Source organism: Diadema antillarum, unplaced genomic scaffold (assembly GCF_040938485.1).
Source record: "Diadema antillarum isolate AM-2024a unplaced genomic scaffold, OU_Dant_1.0 scf00000091, whole genome shotgun sequence".
Taxonomy (NCBI): domain Eukaryota; kingdom Metazoa; phylum Echinodermata; class Echinoidea; order Diadematoida; family Diadematidae; genus Diadema; species Diadema antillarum.
Genome location: NW_027270980.1, coordinates 2,634,022 through 2,653,426, shown reverse-complemented (window position 1 = coordinate 2,653,426; position 19,405 = coordinate 2,634,022). Strand labels below are relative to the sequence as shown.

Sequence of the window (19,405 nt, the reverse complement as noted above, 5' to 3'; positions counted from 1 at the left end):
TGTACAGAACATCTGGCAAAAAAGACTACAGTGGGGAAGTCCAAGAGGCAGAATTCCACAACGAACAACAATAACAGAGCCCTAAATGGTGAGACTTCGGTGGTGTGTGATTTGAGCTGAGCTGAGTGAGTAAACTAACTGAATTGATAAATTTATAATAATTTGGTAGAAGTTACAGAATGAAAAGTGTGCATAACCTTGTCCCCATCCCATGACTAGTCTGTTACTCTATATAAGATGCTAGAAACTAAACCTATCCATCGTTGCAACTTGAAAATTGCTAACGTTAACTGTTTAGAGTCTAACTATTGCAAGACTTGTCTTGAATTTGACCGAAAGATCGGTCTAACATTGAACAGCGCAATAGTACAAACACTATTTACACCGCAGCAGTGACCCCAACAATAGTGTGTTACAGCGCCCCGCGCCGGGGTTAGTCTAACACTACTGTCACTAGAATAGATTGTGTATCTCAGATATCTGGTCGTCGGGGATTGGGGGTGTTTCACAAAGCTGTTCTTAAAGTTAAGAAGGACTTAAGAACGACTGGTGATCAGTTCTTATGTGCTATACCGGTACTTATCAGAATCTCAATAATTCAGCACACAACTGTCACAAGATCTACTCACCAGTCGTTCTGTCCTTCGTAACTTTAAGACTAAGTAAGAGCAGTCCGGGAAACCCGCTCATGAGGACCGCTTCCGCGTACGAGGACTGCCCCGCCTCATGAGGACCGCCCCCATGCCTCATGAGGCCCGGGGGAAGGCCTCATGAGGCCCCCCTATTCATTTCTATTCATCTCACATCTGACGTATTAATTGTCGCAACTTTGCACGGTGATTTTTTGTTAAACACACATGTCCACTGTCCATGATGAAAAGAAGAAAAAATCCTATCTGTTTTTTTTTTTCAAAAATCGAGTTTTAATCATCCGATGCAGAGCGCCCATTAAAACACGTGTGTTTTAATCACGTGTTTCTTCTTTTCATCATGGATAGTGGACATGTGTGTGTAACAAAAAATCACCATGCAAAGTTGCGACAATTTATACGTCAGATGTGAGATGAATAGAAATGAATAGGGGGGACTCATGAGGCCTTCCCCCCGGGCCTCATGAGGCATGGGGGCGGTCCTCATGAGAGGGGGGGGGGGGGGGGGGGGGGGGGGGCGGTCCTCATGAGGCGGGGCAGTCCTCGTACGCGGGAGCGGTCCTCATGAGCGGGTTTCCCGGACTGAGAGCAGCTTTGTGAAACACCCCCCAGATATGTTCCGCGGAGACTGCGTCTGGACTCTGGCTTCACGGATCCCCTCCGCCTCCTCTACGGAGGAGAGTGATAACGTGAATAATACACCCAATAAAGACTCCTGCCGGACAGATGGATCTTTCTGTCTACGTGCAGCAGAGCATGCAGCGAGTAGAGGGTCTAGCTAGTGAGTAGTCCAAATAGCTAGATTAAAATTTTTGGAGCTCCAGTTAACACTGTTCATGTTTGGTCCATGGTGTCATGCTGGGCAATTGTGCACTTTATAAGGCCCTATTATTATCGGTACCTCATTCGCCGTATGTCAAGGTGATATCCCATGAACCACCACGCACCGAGCAGCTGGCAAGCTTCTCTTGCTGTATGGACCGCCGTTTGACAAGTGATGACATAATGATAGAATGAGAGATGAATCAAAACTGGATGAAAGCAAAGAAGATTAGGAAGGAAAGAAAGAATTATACAGGTTCAAAAGGAAATGGAGAAAAGGTTTCATTATAGAACGACACATAAGAAAAAGATATTGGGAGGATAGAAAGGAAAAACCCTTGTAGTTGGAAGGAAAACAACCCATGAGAGAAACAAAGAACAATTAGGCAGAAAGTATAGACCTACACGAACAGTTAAATAGGAAATTTAAAAAGTTAGACAAGAGGAAAACCACAAAGAAAGGATTGATGGGAAGGAAGAGCTTACAACCGCTCACGCAAGACTTGACAGAGGAAAAGAGAAAAATTTTAGCTTTTCAACGACACCATAGAAAAAGCTGCTGTCTCGCTACATTCAGACCAAGTGATCGACCTTTTGCATGCGCTGAATGTATTCGTACTGTGCTTGTGTACAGAGGAGCATTTCAAGTGGTCAAGATTTTCCTACAATTTTTCGACACTTTTATACTAAAAGTGTTAGCACTTAATGTCTATTCAACTTTGGAGACTCAGATGCAAGTATTTTAGGTTACTGAATAACAAGGGTGATTTTATGCATGTTTGGAGATCATTTGACAAACAGGTGCGAAAGTACACTAGCGCTTAGTTTTGGTTAAGATTGGGGAATTCAGATTTTAACTTTTTGCGAGATAATTTGTAATTCAATTAACGATAAGGGAGACTGACAGAACCTACCTACACTCCTGTAGAGATGATGATGATGAAGGGAAAGAAAAATTCACCCACTCCTCAACCTTCACCTCTCTGCACGCTTAATAATTGCATGCTTTCAATTTGAAACCACTTATGAAATATTCAAGAGCATACAATTCTAAGTAAGAGGATTTCAAAGTTTAGGATCTAGGTCTAAAGCCCACCCTAGATCTAGATTCTAGATGAAAATTGGTTTTGAGATGGCAGTGTTATGCCTATCCAAAAACAAAGTTAAGTAAAACAAAGTGGTCACAAATGAAAAGAGGTGGGTCCCACCTTTTATCAGGACCCCTTAGTTTTGGATATCCCTGCCACTTCAAAACCAATTTTCATCAAATAAACTTTGAATTCCTCGTAGAATTGTATGCTTTTTCATAATTCATAAGAGCTTTATCATCTCACAAAAAAAAAGTTGGAAACCTGAAGCCTAGCCCCATCTCAACTGAAAGTGCATTTGTATACTGGTGAAATCCTTTTTTTTTGAAGTCTGGCGGCAGTACTGCTACTGGGTGGGTGAAAGGTCAACTCACAGTGAGAAAGACGGGTATAAATTACACGCATTGTATATCTAATTAAAGACTTCCCATTTTTTTATGTAGACCACCAGGCATTGTAGATCTACATTGTAGGAGTAGTAAGATTTTTAGTTGCTGTGATGTTTAATGCTAAAAAATAAAAAGAACAATATCAGGATCAGAATATTACAACCAATTTCTGCTGTGCCTGTACAACAACTAGTGTAACTGTTGCATGTGTACAAGTGCAAAGTGCAAACCCTGTTGGAACAGAGCTAAAGAACGGTTTGTAATTTAAGTACAGTGTAATTCTAATGTGGTACCTTTCTCAAATACTTCCAACATCAACACACAGTTCAGTGCAACAGTGGAACAGTGTATTGAGGAGTAGCAGACAATACTACTAAGTAACAATATCAATCAAACCAGCAGAATCGTGACGAATACTGGTGTGCAGTTCAACTGAAATGATGTCACTCTTCAGTGGCATGATGCTCAAAAAATCAGCAGAGGCTGATGGAGAGCAGCTGGATGCCTCATCGAAGGGTGCCCCATCCCAGGGAGACCCACCGCAGGGAGACCCACCCCAGGGAGACCCTCAATCATGCCCAGATCAGAAACGGGTGTCTGCTTTTGGATTCCTGCATAGAGCCACAGGTAATTTTACCCTTGCATGTATATGGGGTAAATTAACAAATTTTTCATTGTCTATTGTTCTTGGTGTCATTAAAGATTAATTTGATTCAATATGCAGTCTGGTCCGAGCAAATAAAATGTGAAAAGAGACAGAGTGCTTGTACATGTATGCAGCTAAAATTGTAATTACTGTGTTTGTTTGTTTGTGCAGTACAGTGTCTGGTATTTTACAGGAATGTCTTTCAGTTTCTGTGTACAAAATCTCCCCTTTCTTTCTTTGAAGGTACCGGTACCTCTACCTCAGCACGGGACTCAGAAATTGAAGAGGCAGATGACCCATCCAGCAAGTTTGGTTTCATTACAGCCCAGGCCTCGCATTCCAGAGAACCTGTCCGCCAAGCCACTGACCATCAAGGAATAGGCCCTCCCACAGGAAGTGGTGTGGATGTCGACTTAGATTTTGACATGGATTTGGACTTTGAACTTGACCCATTAAGACCAGATCTTCAAAGCAGTGAAAGTAGACGGGATGGAAGAGGGTTCGAGTTAGAAGGCATCAATTTCTCCATTGATTTGGACCAGACTGACAAAAATGATTGCCACATCGGCTCTGATGTAACGGCTCTGCCAGTAAGACAGCCAAAGCAATGTGTTGCTGAAGTAGATGATGCTGATTCTAGCCTTGGACCTACAGCTGGAGAACTAAAAGACTCCAACAAAAGTGGAGTGCATGGCAACCCAAATTCTGATGTCACTGCTAGTAAAGATGAGCATACGGAAAATGCCAGAAGAAGCAGAGATAGCAGAAACTTACCCCCAACCAATGATGGAGGTGTGGTAGGCACGAAACCTACAAGAGAAAACACTTTAGAAGAACATTCTGCAAGCACGCTTGATGCTCCATCCAGCCAGTTTGGGTTCATCTCAAAGACCAGCCGTGAATGCTTGGAGGAGCAAGACGCAGTGCCAGTAGTGTGCCCCAGTTCGAGGAACTTTGATGGGGGCGAGAGTGTCTCCAGAAAGAATGACGATCGTGCTCTCGATGGAGTCACTGGATCAGCTGGAGCCACCTCTAGCTCCCTCTATGACCTGGATCTCGATATTTCTGACACGTTGGAAGTGCTGCAAGAAGCGCAAGCTGCTGCTGATCAACAGTTCAGGTGGGAAAAATTGACATCTTTGTTGTGATCAAATCTGTAACGTATCTGTGGGGCCTATGAATTGCCTCACCAACACAGAAAGAAAGGGAGATTTTATTTGGTTTTAGTTTTATACATTGTATGGTGAAAAATTTTGTTTAAACAGACAAGCTTTAAAACAAAACCAGAAAATATTTCTACCGTCTGACAAACAGATTTGACCAGATGCTGGAAACAGTTCCAACCAAACTATCAAGTGTGTGATATTTGTTTGATTTTCCATTTGTTGTTTCTCTCTCTGTTTTGTCAAGTGTTTTGTTTCGTTTTGTTTTGTTGGGGGGTGGGGAGTGTACTCACATAAAATATAATTTATGCATTGTACAAACTGCCATGTTGTCAAGCTGATGAGAGTGAGACATTTGGCTTGGGTAGTTGTAAAGTATCCTGTGGCAGATCTACTCCATACATTGCAGTTGATACTGTCATATGCTTCATACATGAAGTATGAATGAGGATAAAAATCATACATATAATTGTATTGATTATATGTTTCCCACTCTGCCATATCTATTTTGTCATTTCATTGTTTTATTTGTGTTTGTAATGTCCCTTCCACACCCCCCCCCCCCACATAAAGTGCAGAAATAAAAAGTGTGTCTAGTCAAGAAAAGTAAGTAATTATGCATAAATTTGTGCGGTTACGATGATGCACTGTCCTAAGATTATCCACATGCATTCCATTACTCAGAGGCAGGTTGTGCTAGTGAGTGGAAAGCATGGAAAGCAGTGAGTTGGCTCAGTCAGTAGCGCGTCTGCCTCATGATCACGCGGCCCGGGTTCGAACCCAAGTCTGGACTGAGCAATGTTGTGTGTAAGCATACCATCCCCTCTAGCAAGAGGCAAAACACTCTGTCCCTCAGGTAGGACATAAAATGGAGGTCCCGTGTATGAGAGAGTAACAACTCATGCACGTAAAAGATCCCGCTTCATTCATTCATCGCAAAGAGCAGGGTGTTTAACCCGGTGAAGTGGTCCCACCTCACATCCAACTGGACCCCATGGAAGATCAGCTTAATGTAGCTGAATATGGGCTATCCAGCCATCTTCTTAGATGGAAAATGAACAAACAAACAAACAAACAAACATCACACCATGTGCACTATCTCTTGCCTCCATCCAAACAGGTTATCACAGGAAGACCTCATGGAGCGGCTCCAGGAGCTGGGTAGGCAGCGAGTCCTGGCCATGCACGGCAGGATCAAGAAGCAGGGGGCGCTGTTCACATTGCACAGACAGCAGGCCAAGGCAGTGAGTGAGGAGGACTACCAGACAGGTGAGGGAGGCGAGGCCAGAGTTTGTGGCATCTCTGTCAAGAGCCTGGTGGTTTTGTTCAAATTTTCTTTTCTTTTTCTTTTTTTTTTCCTTTGGGAAGCCAGTGAATTAGCCCCAAGTTTGTAGGTCCAGTGTTTGGGTCGCATATTCTTCTAAAGGTGCTGCAAGGTGTTCATATGAATCAGGATATTTAATTCAACATCTCCCGACTCAATGTCGTATGACAGCCTCACTGGAAAGTATGGTCACCATTAAGCAACCACTTTTAGCATTTTCATTGGTAACTAAGGTACTTGTAATTTGCAAGTTTTGTATATTCTTTTGTGTGTTTTTTTTCAAGAAGTGAAGGCTCTGAAAGCAAGCTTAAAAGGGTTTGCAGGAAGTACAACAGTCTGAGAGCATACCCGATCGTACTTGCTGCATAATTCTTTTGTAATCAGTTATTGATAATCAGCATATTGAGCAACAGCATTACTCACAGATCTACACACTGGATTGAATTGCATGGAGCTTATTGGAAAATAATACAATTGCCAGGGACACAAGTGATCATCATGTAATGTTCTACCTGTCCACAATGCTGAACAGGGACTCGGGGGAGGGCTCCCCTGGAGTAAAAGTTGTATGTATACCATTGAAATGATTTAACCTTTTGATCTCAAAATGGCCAAGTATTAAGGTTTCTCGGTAGACCTGTTCGATGTACAGTATTCCAAGCAAATTCCAAATGGTGGAAAATGAATCTTGAGCCCCTATGAGAACTACATAACACATGTTTTCGCTTGAAACTTGCAAAAGTCACTGATCAAACCGGGCCCTCTGCTTGCCTCCCAGCTGAATCTCTTCTGAAGGAGTGCCTCTCGTTGGAGAAGGACTTGGCAACCATTCCTAGCATAGTGCTCCACCGGGAGGTTCCCTTTCAAGACATCCTTCAGGCCGCTCGCAATGCTGGTAGAAGGCAAGAGAAGCAGGAGAAAGACTGGGTGAAATCCTACCGGGACCTACAGACCCAGCAGGAGGACTTTCTCGCATCACTGAGGGAAGAGGAGGAAGGCGGAGGGGGAAGAGAGAGATGGCACCAGCTGGAGAAGCAGAGGGCTGAACTTGAGCGATCGATTGGGTAAGCAGATATCTGCACGTCAAAGCTGCTATTTTCCTTCCTTTTACTTCAGTTTGCACAGATGTATGTGCATATATGTTTGTTTTTAATCCACTTTGTGGTTTGTGGTGATTAGATGAATGAAACAATTGTTCTTTCCCCTCGGAACATAAACTATCTTTTCACTCGTCCAAAAGTGATTTTGCAAAGCAAAAGTACATGCTCAATTATTTGTTTTATGTACTTGATTATGTACAAGTTATCCAGCATAATGTAAAAGTTGCCCAATTTTGTTTCCTGTTGTTTCTGAAGTCAGCAAGTGGAAAGGAACCTTGCAGACAAATCTTACTTCCCACAGGAGAACCAGGGAGTTGTTCGATGATAAACATGATCATGATGTATTGACGCCATTCGTCACCTTTGTATTGGCCAAACATTGTGGAGGTTCAAACTGTTTTCAAAACATGGCCACTACGTGTGAAAATAATGATGAAGCAGTCAATTTATTGTTAAGATAAATCAAGGTATCATCAGTTGTTAATAACACAAACTTACATTTGAAATTTACCTTACAGAGATTTTCATAAATTTTATGGTTATCCTACATTTTCATGGAACACCAAGCTCTCGGAACAAAATGAAAACTTGTGGGGTCAAAGAGTGTAGCGTCTTTTGTATTGTACTTCTTCAATTGGAGAGTTCTTGTCACAACAAAGTTTCATGTGTTATGTACAAGGTGCCTTTTAGGAGCAGAGTCAAAGTTGCTCTTTTTTTTCTGTGTCTGTGTTTGTCACTGTACTTTTGTGTTTCCATTCCAGCCATGTGCAGTTGGATAGGGAGCATGTGGAACGGAAAGACGTCCAGCTCCAGGCACGTATCGATGAGAAAACAGCTGATCTCAGAGAAGCAAAGAAAGTGTACGGACAGAAAAAGACAGCAGTGCAGGTAATTTGATGTTTTACTCGAAATTCCAAAGTCATTATACCTGGGTTTTTTTAATGTACTTTTGCACCTGTGCAATTGTCAGAGATGGTCTTTGTGAGTGAGCTTGGAAATTAGATCATGGCATATTAGTATCAAATTCAATAGTAAGATTTCTACTATGATGTGATACATCATCTTTCATGAGTTAATATCACATGGAATTTGTTATAATAGAAAAAAAGATTGTAGCTGTTTATGTGTAAATGCCTTCTTCTAGTGTGAAGATTTAGAACAAGAAAGAGGAATGACAGGTCTAGGAAGTCTTGTGTTTGTGTGATAAAAAAAGTTTAACTTACTGTCACTCAATTCTCTGTTACCATACTGTGAAATTTCGAGTGTGATTTGTGCGTGATCTATTCATGCAAATTATACTGTATGTGTGTGTGTTTGTGGACGTAGATGGGCAATGGGAAAGTTCTTGGTCTTAGAAAGTTTGATGAACTCATGTCTGTTCTTCTGTTCTTATTGTTGTATTTGGGTCTTTTTTTGGGGGGGGGGGGTGTGCAGATGGAGATCAAGGAACTTGAGGAAAGACTGTTGGTACTGAGGTCTGAAGAGGCCACCTTAGATAAGGCCATTGATGAACAGGACAGGGCTATAAGGGCAGCCAGGGAGGAATTCAATGAGGAGCTCGCTGTCATCGGCAGGGAGAAGTCAGATCTTGGGGAGCAAGAGACTCGGCTGAACCGAGGAGAAACTTGGACTTGACAGGCAGGAGCTGGCTCTGAGGGAGAAATCTCAGCAGTTTGAGGAAACGGTAGCACGGTGAGTTGTAGCAAGTTTCATTCTTTTTATGAAGTGGATTAAAAAGTGTAGCCAATCAGAAGCATTGAAATTAGTCATGCATGCTCTTTCTATGTGTTTGCTAAATGCATGAGAGAGCAAAAATGCTCAACGAGAAAAGCGTAACTGCACTGCACGTTATCCGTGTGGCAGATTACTGATTGCTCTGTGCAGCTGTGTACGTGCTGCATGAACCCAAATAATTGCAGCCCCAGTATATTGCAATGCAAAGTTTTACCAGCTGATATCTAAGTGCATAGACCAGTTTTATAAAACAAATAATGCACAGGTTTAAGTTGCTGTTGTCAGTGGAAATGTCAAGCGTACTTGCATTCATTTTCAATTTCTCTATTTGGTTCCATATGATCGAGGGTATTTGCATTGTCATGCAACATGCACTCGACTTTGCCTCGAAGGCATGTTTCACCATAAGATTGTAATTACCTCAAGTGCACTGCTGTACCCTCAACCAGTGCATTATTTGTATAATATCACTCTCACAATAAATGAGTTTTCCTATAAGCAGTAAATTCTGAAGGATTTCTCAGTATGCAACTGTACAATGTAGGTTATTTACATGATGGTATATATTTAAGAGAGAAAGGTATCAAAGACAAATGTATTTGTCAGTGCAGAACCTTCAGTCACCAATGGTTACAAAGGTACTGCAAAATGCCTTTGAATGAAAGTGACAGAAATATCTTTTTATCTAATTGGGTTTTTGTGTGTTTTTTTAATCAAAATGCTTGGATGTTCTCTGTTTCTCAGCCTTCTACACAAGCAATGTTTAAAGATACATCTTAATACAAAACTAGAAATTGTGGAAATGTTTCTGTTATCAAATTAGGTCATACAGAATATTTCCTTTTGTGCTTGATCCTGATGAAGACGTTCTGTATATGATTGATGTTCCCTGTGATATTTTCAAACAGTGAGGAGGATCTGTTGTGTAGGATATCTCAGTCTCTAGAAGCTATCATGAAGGCATCAGAGTTGAGACACAGTGTCGGTGAAGCAACCATCTTCCCAGACTCTCCCATCCAGCTAGAACCAAGTGAAGAAATCACAAGGTAATGTCAGCTGATCAATAGTCGGTATTGGTCGGTTTAGCTCAACAGATCATTAGATAAGCTGACCAATTCTCTTGTGCTCTTTAAAGCAGGCTATGAAGGGAGGTATGGTTAAGTTTTATTGCCATAGGTTCTTCATAGTATGTAGAATGAATTTTCTTCAAGTACCAACACATCTTCCAACTTGTTTAAAGTGTAATTAATGAGATCATTGATGTGAAAGAAGATTTACAGATTTAAGTTAGGTCAATGCCATGTAATGGATATATTTTGTGTTGTTCTACAACATTGGTCAACTCGCAAACTTTACTAAAATTAACAAGTCACGAAGATATTGCCAGGTGGGAAATTATTTACTTTTCTCTAGAAAAGTGATACTGATAACACTTTTTGTTGTTTTGTTAATGTGGTAGTGGATGGCAAATTCCACCACTTGCAAAATTTTCCTTCAAGTCCTTGTGTGCAAAATATCATGTGTACACAATATATGACATTTACAGTATCTATAAAAGCAAAGAATCTTGACTAATCTGTGACTGTGGATTAATTCTCCTTGATACCTCCTGAAATGTTTTATTCTTTTTTTTTTTCTTTTAGCAAGATGTGCATTTTCGTACAGATTGCTGAAGTGGAATAGGTCCTTTCTGCAAACAAACAAGAAACCTTTGGTGTCTTTCTTATTCTAGAGGAAATAGCATAAAGATCGCTCACTTTGCTTGGTTTGTGCATTGCAGATGTAGCTGAATTCTCTTTTTGTTATTGTTGTTGTTGTTCTTTGTCTTCCAGCCTGCGTAACTCACTGACAAAGACCACCGACAAGATCCAGTCAACGAGCGCTGGAATACTGTCCAACCAGACCAGACTCACATCCCTAAAGAAACAGGTGATGGATACGGAAGACTACATAGCAACTCTACAAGGGGCCAAACAGCTGGCTGTTTCCAGTAAGTGGGTTTTCTTTTCCCTTTACATTATGCCATTCACTTAATTGTCTCTTTCTCTTTTTGCATTGTGATCTTTGTAGATGATTAAACTAATGATTTCTTTTAACTGTAGCCAAATAGGAACCCAAGTTAGTTCACTTGATTATGTAGTGGGAGAGTGCCTGACCTAATTGCCCTGTTTGCAAGTACTTATCAAACACTAACGTGTTGAAAAAATATTCATACCCCAGTATCTACCTCTTTACTATGTGTGTAAAGTATAGTATTTTGAGAAGAGATAAAAATGTGATGCTGTATCCGCCTATGTGCAGCTTTGTATTCACAAAGCAAACCCAAACAAATCAGTTTGTCTTTCTAGTGGTGGTGTACGTAGCACCACTGCTAAAGTTTTGTGTGGTATGCATCACCCGAGACTGAAGCGGGGCACATTGCATCCCTTGTTCCAGGCAGGAACTTTGGGGAGGCCAAGCGACTGGCAGAGGAGATACGGGTCAAGATGGTAGAGGGCCAGTCCCACCAGGCGAAGGTTGAGGAAGTCTGCGAGCACCTGAAACAGGAGAAGGCCATGGTGGAGGATCTGCAGGAGAAAGCCGAGGAGCTGAAGGCAAGGGTGTTGGACGCCGAGAAGCGATGGGGTGAGCCTAAAACCGCATAGATTTCGTGCTGTCCTAAAAACAGAGCATGTCACTTTACACTTGTTGGTTCAATGGCTGCCTTTTGTGATAATCACAGAGAGTTGAATACATGCAACAACTGTATTTGTTTAGCATGAGTGTTACAAACTACTCACAAGTTGCTGAGCTTGTTGCATGTTTGCTGAGATTTTAATGAAGAATGAGAAGCTACTTGGCATGGCAGTTGGCAAGGATGGGAAGTACTGTTGGAGAAGGCATACCATTCTCGCTTCTCATGAAAGAAATTTGCAGCAGATGCAAACTTGCAATAATGAGCAGTTTCAGTGCCTGTATTGCTGATGGCTGGCTGCTATCACATACAGTAGGAAGATAGCATTCTTACCATATGTATGCGACACCCAATGAAAGAACTCATGTCAATGCACACATGCTCTCACATGCCCACACACACAACACACACACACACACACTCACATTGTGTACAACCAATCAATTTCAACACTGCATCTTTACTTTTTTTATGCTGTCGTCACTGAGCATAGAAACTTGTAACATGTTCATTTTGCTATTCGATTCAAATATCCTGAGAGTGTATGAATTTCTTTACAAAACTTAATAAGTAATGTAATATCTAGATCTTTTATTTAGATCAGAATTCTGGTGAAAATAAATGTCTTGAAAGCTTTCATACACATCTTTTATCTTCAACAGAAGTAGACCTGAGGGACTATGCCTTACTCATGATGAGCAGCATCGAAGCAGCGCTAGAAGAGTCCAACATACCTTCCTCCAGCTATGGCCCTTCTGGCACCCTCAGCGTCCAATTGCTGGAGATGGAGAGGCAGGTCTGTGGCCTCCTGGTAGGGTGGCTGAGTGAGCGCCACGGCCTCGACAGACCCCCCATAGTTGAGGCTGTGATTCAATCAGTGGAGGAGTATGAGGCGGGCCAGAGTATTCTTGTCCATAGAGAATCAGAGGTAAGAATTTGGTTCCAGGTATTAATGATAATGATAATGATAAAGATAATGATAATGATAATGATAAAGATAATGATAATGATAACAATAATAGAATTGATAATAATGATGATGATGATGATGATAATGATAATTATGGTGGTGAGGATGATGATATTAATAATGATGTGGATATAGCTAGAGAGGACTGCATGTAAGCATTTGCCCAATTACCCATAGCAAATAACTTAATTTGCGTTGGGGCAAACCATAAGAAGAAATGTCAAATAAATTGCAGACCTTTTCGTGGGCTAGCAGGTATATGATGTCATATAGACTTCATTCATCTTTAGGGGCAATGAACTTTTGAATGTGGCCAGTAGATTGCATGAATACTCCAATCCTGCTGCTTTAACAGGCAAGTGCCTGAAAAACGTGACAAAATTATTGTTCACACATGATAAGTGATGGTTGTCATTATTGAGAATTTCCAACTTGCTGCTGAAGATATAAGTTGACACTCTGCTGAGCAATCAAATACACGTATGCATACTGTCGGAGTGTCCTTTCATTGTGGTTACTTGAGAGTAAGCTGTTCTAAACTTTTCCCCTCAAGAGCCTTTAGCCGTAATTCCATTCGGCAATAATGATTTCAGCAGTTTCTTGAGAGTGCAAAGTAGGAGGTAATTCACCCCACTTCTACATCCCTAATTCATTCATCCAGCACACTTAACTTTCGACATTTGTGCTGTCAATATTCACGCTTTCGTCATTTTGGAACTGAAATCATATAGGTACACACAAACTACCTTGAAGGAGCAGTATTTTGCCATTAAAATATGAAAAAAGAAAGAAAAAAAACTCCCTCCACAAAGCTAGTGCAAAGAGACAAACCAGAAGGAGTAAACTGAAAAGTCATCTTTTAGTCTGGAATGGGTTATCATGGAATGGGAAATGTTACATTCTGCTTTTTTTTTTCTTTTTTTTTTAAGACTGTGATATCTTGAAAATACTTGTCCTTCCACATGGACTAGTTGTTTGATACAATAATATGCTCTTCTCCTGACCCAGGAACCAGGGACAGGGAGCCTAGACTCCCAGAGCGATGGGGTGAAAGCAGAACTTCAGCAGCTGGAGGAAAGACTCCAACAGGCAGTGGACGATGAGAATTACGATGATGCAGATATCCTTTGCATTAATGTGGCAGTGCCCAAGTATTTTCTGCATCAATAATGTCATTGATATGATACATGTATATGATGGAATCTAAAGTTTGAAATGCTTCATGGTTTGACCATAAGATAATGTCTCGAGTTTTGCCTCGTAAATCAAAGAGTTTCGTTATTGGCTGACATGGATCACTAACCCTGAACAAAGCTTTACATGGACATCATCTATGTGTGACTTACGGTTCAGGCTTCAATCCAAGCAAAAACAGGTTTTTAGATCACCTGAGCCGAAGGCTGAAGTGAGCTATTGCAATCGCTCTTCGTCCGTCGTCCGGCGTCCGGCATCCGGCGTCCGGCGTGGGTAAACTTTTTACAGTTTTATCTTCGTCTTGAAAATCCCATGACCAATTTTCACCAAACTTCACAGGTAGCATACCAAGGGGGATGGGATCTCCATTTGTTCAAATGGGCACCATTGCCCTCTTGGGGGGCTCCCAGGGGGCCCCCCCCCCCCCCAAAAAAAAAATAAATAAATAAATAAATAAAAATAAAAAAAATTAAGGAATCTTTAAAAATCTTCTCCCCTAGAACCAGAAGAGATAGAGCAAAGTTAATACTATGAGTATTACAAGTACATTGATGACTGTAGTTTCAAGTTTGTTCATGGCGGAATCAGGGGTGCCCCCCTTGGCACCCAGGGGAGGGGTCCAAATGGGGGCCTAAATTGTACATTAATCATGGACAGTACGTGTTGATAGAGCATGCTTAATTCCAGCGTAATCTGATAATCTCTTCATTGTTGTTACTCTGGTGGTTTACATCCTGTTTTTTTGTCCCATTCATCGCACAGCTAGTATGGTTTGTAAAGATAGTTAAGCGCTTGAGTAGACCCTGTACTTCAGAGCCTCTTTTTCAGTTCACACTTTTCCAGAGTGTGTGCTTTCTTTCAAATGTTTAGATAGGTTAGAAGAGTCCATTTAAAAAGAGTTATACATCATTTTAAAGCCTAGAGGCTGCTCTTTTAGAATCTGCCCCTAACTAAAAATCCATGCCTGGCAACTTTTTGTTGGTTTTTTTATGCAGGGTCACATAATGATATGAATTGAAGCCGCTTTAAAATGCCTTGCATTATGTTGCAAAAGTCACTCTCATACAAGCATTTTATCTTCAGTATCAATTTACAAGCTAAAAGAGGAGATCATGATGACTACAAGTGGAATTAATGAAATTCATTTTTTTTTTCACTTTGACTTAAGTTTCAGTGAGCCCCAACACCCCCCCCCCCAAAAAAAATGACTTTACCCTTTGTTTAATGAACAATATTCTTTTTTTTTTCTTTTTCATGGGTTGCCTTCTTGCTGTACAGATTTAGTTTCAATTTGAGTTCTATAATAGACCTGTTACTTGTTGGCTCCTTGACATTTGCCCTTACAGCGCATTCAAGAGAGAATTGAGCAACTCCAGGTAACGGGAGACAGGTGACTCTACACATCTTGACACTTGGCATCCCATCAAGAAGACTTTGAACTTGCTAAGAAATGAGATGTGATGACACACATCCTCCTCTCCACCTCTGAGGGATATCTGGGGAAAAAACAAAGCAAAACAGTACAGAACGCAACTGTCGTGCTCAATATTTGTGTGATTTGAATTTCCTTCTTTAGGTTATGTAATACAGTGTACTCCCGTTATAACGAACAGGGTTATAACGAAATTCTCGTTACAACGAAGTAAAAATTCAGGCCGCAAAGTTATCCACTCAGTGTAGTTTTATTGTTCATTTGTTCAGTTAAAACGAAATTTAGATAAACGAAAGAAAACTGCCAGTCCCCATATGTGGAATGAGGAAAACTGCAGAGACCGACTTGATGCTGACAACATGTTGGCTTTATGGCTTTATGTAGTGCATCTATGGCTTTAGTGTATACCTTCTGGCAGTGTAAAAAGCTTTGAATTCTTTGTGTCATTAAGATATTAATGAGAAATATTGGTATATATGTGATAGGAAATGCAAGTATTTTCCTGTTTATAGTACAAATGAAAGATATATATTGTGTATTTTGTACCCACATTTTGTGATAAGAATGGTGGTGCTATGACCTGCTTATCTGAGATGTCTAGATATTAGCAGTACATGTATTTAAACTGTAAAAAGATGTGCATCATTCACTGTATATTCAAAGGGCAAAAATACCTCAAAAGGGAAACTGAAATAGAGAAAAGTGTAAATTCATTGCATTTCCTCAGTGCTATATTTTTAAGCACAGCTAATTTTTCTTCAGGAGAGGTACCATATTTTGAATGCTCCAACCAAAGAGTAATGCACTTTCCCAAAACTTTGAGATACAAACAGTGTAGCCATTTTTGGTGGGGCAGCTAGGTATTCACTTTCACAGACTGTGCTTACACATACATGTACACATTGTGAAGGATTGCAGAGTACCTGACCATTGACACTCACTGAAGCAAAACTAAAGCCCGCCGCACATTATATGACTCATGACTGTACGACTGAGAGACTTTGAATCCAAAATAAATCACAATAGCCTCAGAATATAAACAGGCTTGTTTATTTCAGATCCAAAGTCTGTCAGTCGTATTGTCATGAGTTGTATAATGTGCGGCAAGCTTAACCTGCTCTTCTTCATCGGTCAACAGTCTCATATGGAAGAAGAAGAAATGTTGCTCAGTGAGGCCCATGAGTGATATAATTATAGCAAACCTCGCATAAATTATCAGGTATTTTCAGTAAGTAAAATGTTTTTGACTACATTGTACTGTAAAGCAAGATATTTTCACTGCTTGAAATTTTAGTGAAATGGAGCCGACAGCCTTATTCACAGCATGACATTCTTGCACATTGCCGCTGGCATTCAATGCATATATTGTAGACAAGAACTTTTGCTTACGTTTTAATTTCGCGAATCTTGGCTAGCTAAATCATAATGCACATGAGCATTTCTGGTTTTACAGTAACAATCAAGGCTCTACAAGAATGCTCCATCCACGGCAATGTGGTTTAGTGCTCTGCAGCCTTAACTTACACCTGCGAATCATTATGTTGCATGTAGATGCTCAAAGTTTGTGTGTGATCATTTCAAGTGCAATAGCTCTGTGCCATATCAAGTGAGTACTGCATCAAAGTCGATAGTTCGTTGACTTCTGCGTAAGTCAACTCTACGCAAGTCTACAGATTTTCTCCGCTCCTGTGTATGCTGACTTTATGTGAAGGTTACTGTATTGAATCTGTATCCCCCTTTGACAATAGTTGGCTGCATCCAGTCAATACTAGGATATAGGAGAGCAGATATTTTCAGCGTCTCCCAGAATACTGAGATAAGAAAATAAATACTAGTATTCAGTAAGGGTGGCAAAGGGTTGTAAGTGAGCATTGTTTTGACCTCTTTTAGGGTTATGCAAACAGCGAAAAAACAAAGAAAAGGATAAAGCTTTGTGCTATAGACATCTCTTTCATGTTAACGCAGTGCAATAGTGACATGGTGTTAGTTTTGTTGTGCATTGTTTTTTTACGTTTCAGTCGCAGTCAGATTTAGAATTATGCAATTGTTGGATATGGGTGTCATTTTATCAAAAGGTATAATCGATTGTAAATTCCCTTACCACACAAGCTGCCATAGACATGATAGAAATCAACTACTTTTAAAGTGGATATTTTCGCGCTTGGCAGGGTCAGAAGAGTTTCGCGTGTTTTTAATTCCGCAGAATCAATACATCACGCACAGGAACGTATGGCATGCAAAAATATTCGCGCGCTTTTATTTTCGCGGTAGTTTCTGGTTGCGCGAAATGCGCGAAAATTTCAACACCGCGAAAATTTCCACTTTTACAGTATATAATCGATTACAACTCTTCATAAAACAGGACCATGGTATGACATGTATATCATACTGTGTACGCATGATAGGATGGTAATTTCATTATTAAAAAACTTGTCTCTCATTTCCCGTGCAGGCTTGCCATGTTTCCATACACGGTATAATTAATTTAGTACTGGTTACTGGTACAATTTGCTGGCAAAACGCTTTGCAGTCCCTCTGCTTTCATGATATCTTCTAGATGTCGTAAAATATAAAAGTTAAAAAGATCCGCATTGTTATGTTGTTGTAATCATTAACTAAAGCATTTTAAGCTTAGCAAATTTTACACAAATTTTTTAGGGGAAGACAAATTTTTTCTTGCCACTTAAAGGACAAGTTCACCTTCATAGACATGTGGGTTGAGTGAATGCAGCAATATTAGTAGAACACATCAGTGAGAGTTTGAGCAAAATCGGACAATCCGTTAAAAAGTTACGAATTTTTGAAGTTTCTGCTCAGTCACGGCTGGATGGAAAGACTACTATAGCTTGTGATGTCATATGAGTACAACGATATAAAGAAAGAATAAAGAAAATTCAACATATTTCCATTTTTCTTGCATAACAAAAGAATACTCGACTTCTCTCTTTCAGAAGGCGGGGGGAATAATATTTCCCTTAACATACATCAGTAGCAAGTCGGAGAAATGTGCACTTTATTCAAAAAGTAAAGTTTTGTGAAATTCTCTTTTTATTTTCCTTATATAGTTGTACGCATATGACATCATACACTGTAGTAGTCTTCTCTTCCAGCAGTGACTGCGCAGATACTTAAAATATTCGTAACTTTTGAACGGATTGTCCAATTTTCCTCAAACTTTCACTGATGTGTTCTACTAATATTGCTGCATTCTCTCAATCCTTATGTATATGAAGGTGGACTTGTCCTTTAAGGATAAAGTTTGATTAAAATATATATGAGTATTGAATATCAATAATAGTCTCCAGTGATTTGTCATTTATGTGAGTGATATTGCAAGTTTGTACCACACAATAACTCTCATGCACACACACAACTAAACACATACACAAAACTATAAGGAACTCTTCATTTCTGTATTAAATGTTAAAAACAAATGTTTATTTCCTCTACAGTAGATTAATCAAATACTGATTACAAACAAAACTTAATGGGCACAGAATACAAAAAACAGGAAATGTAAATTTTTCATTTCGATCAGCTCATGAGGAATACATTTACAAAAGACGTCCTGTTGTTCTCCCACTGAATCTTATCGATATATAAAAGAACAGTGATTTCATCTGTACTATGCTTGTGACTTACACATGTTTTGGGCATGCCTACGCAAAGCCAAGGATGAGAAAATTTAAGACATTGCAAGTGAATACTAGGAATATTTGATGAGTCAAGCTGACATATGCCTGCAACAATTAAAGAAAATACAAATCTTCCTCAGAAGTGGAGTCCACAAATACATAACATGCCCACAAAAACTTGAAATGAGAAAACGGTTGAAATAGTTATACAGTAGGAAGATCTCTAACTGCAGTGTCTAGGAATGAAATACTGTATTTCCAGACTGATCATATGACATGTTTGCACTTATTAGGATTTTAAAAAACAAAAACAAAAAGTAATAAAAAACATAAGTTTTTGCAGTTAAGAAGTACATAAGACTCAATGATCACTTTGAATGTCACCATCTCATGATCATGACAATTTTCCACACAAATACTACATAATAATTTCAAGTTAAAAGATATAAAAATATGCATAATTAAAGCCTTATCACAAGTATTCAAGAAAAAAAAAAAACTTTTCTTTCCATAGAAACCAATAGGCACTGTCAATTACAGTGTACAAATTACCATGTCACTTCCAAAATGGAATAGTTACTGAA

General features: G+C 39.9%; 1 pseudogene; it reads left to right on the top strand.

Moving 5' to 3' along the window:
* The first annotated feature begins 3,389 nt into the window (after window positions 1-3,389).
* Window positions 3,390-13,730, top strand: LOC139718234 (uncharacterized; annotated as a pseudogene).
* Window positions 13,731-19,405: the final 5,675 nt, after the last annotated feature.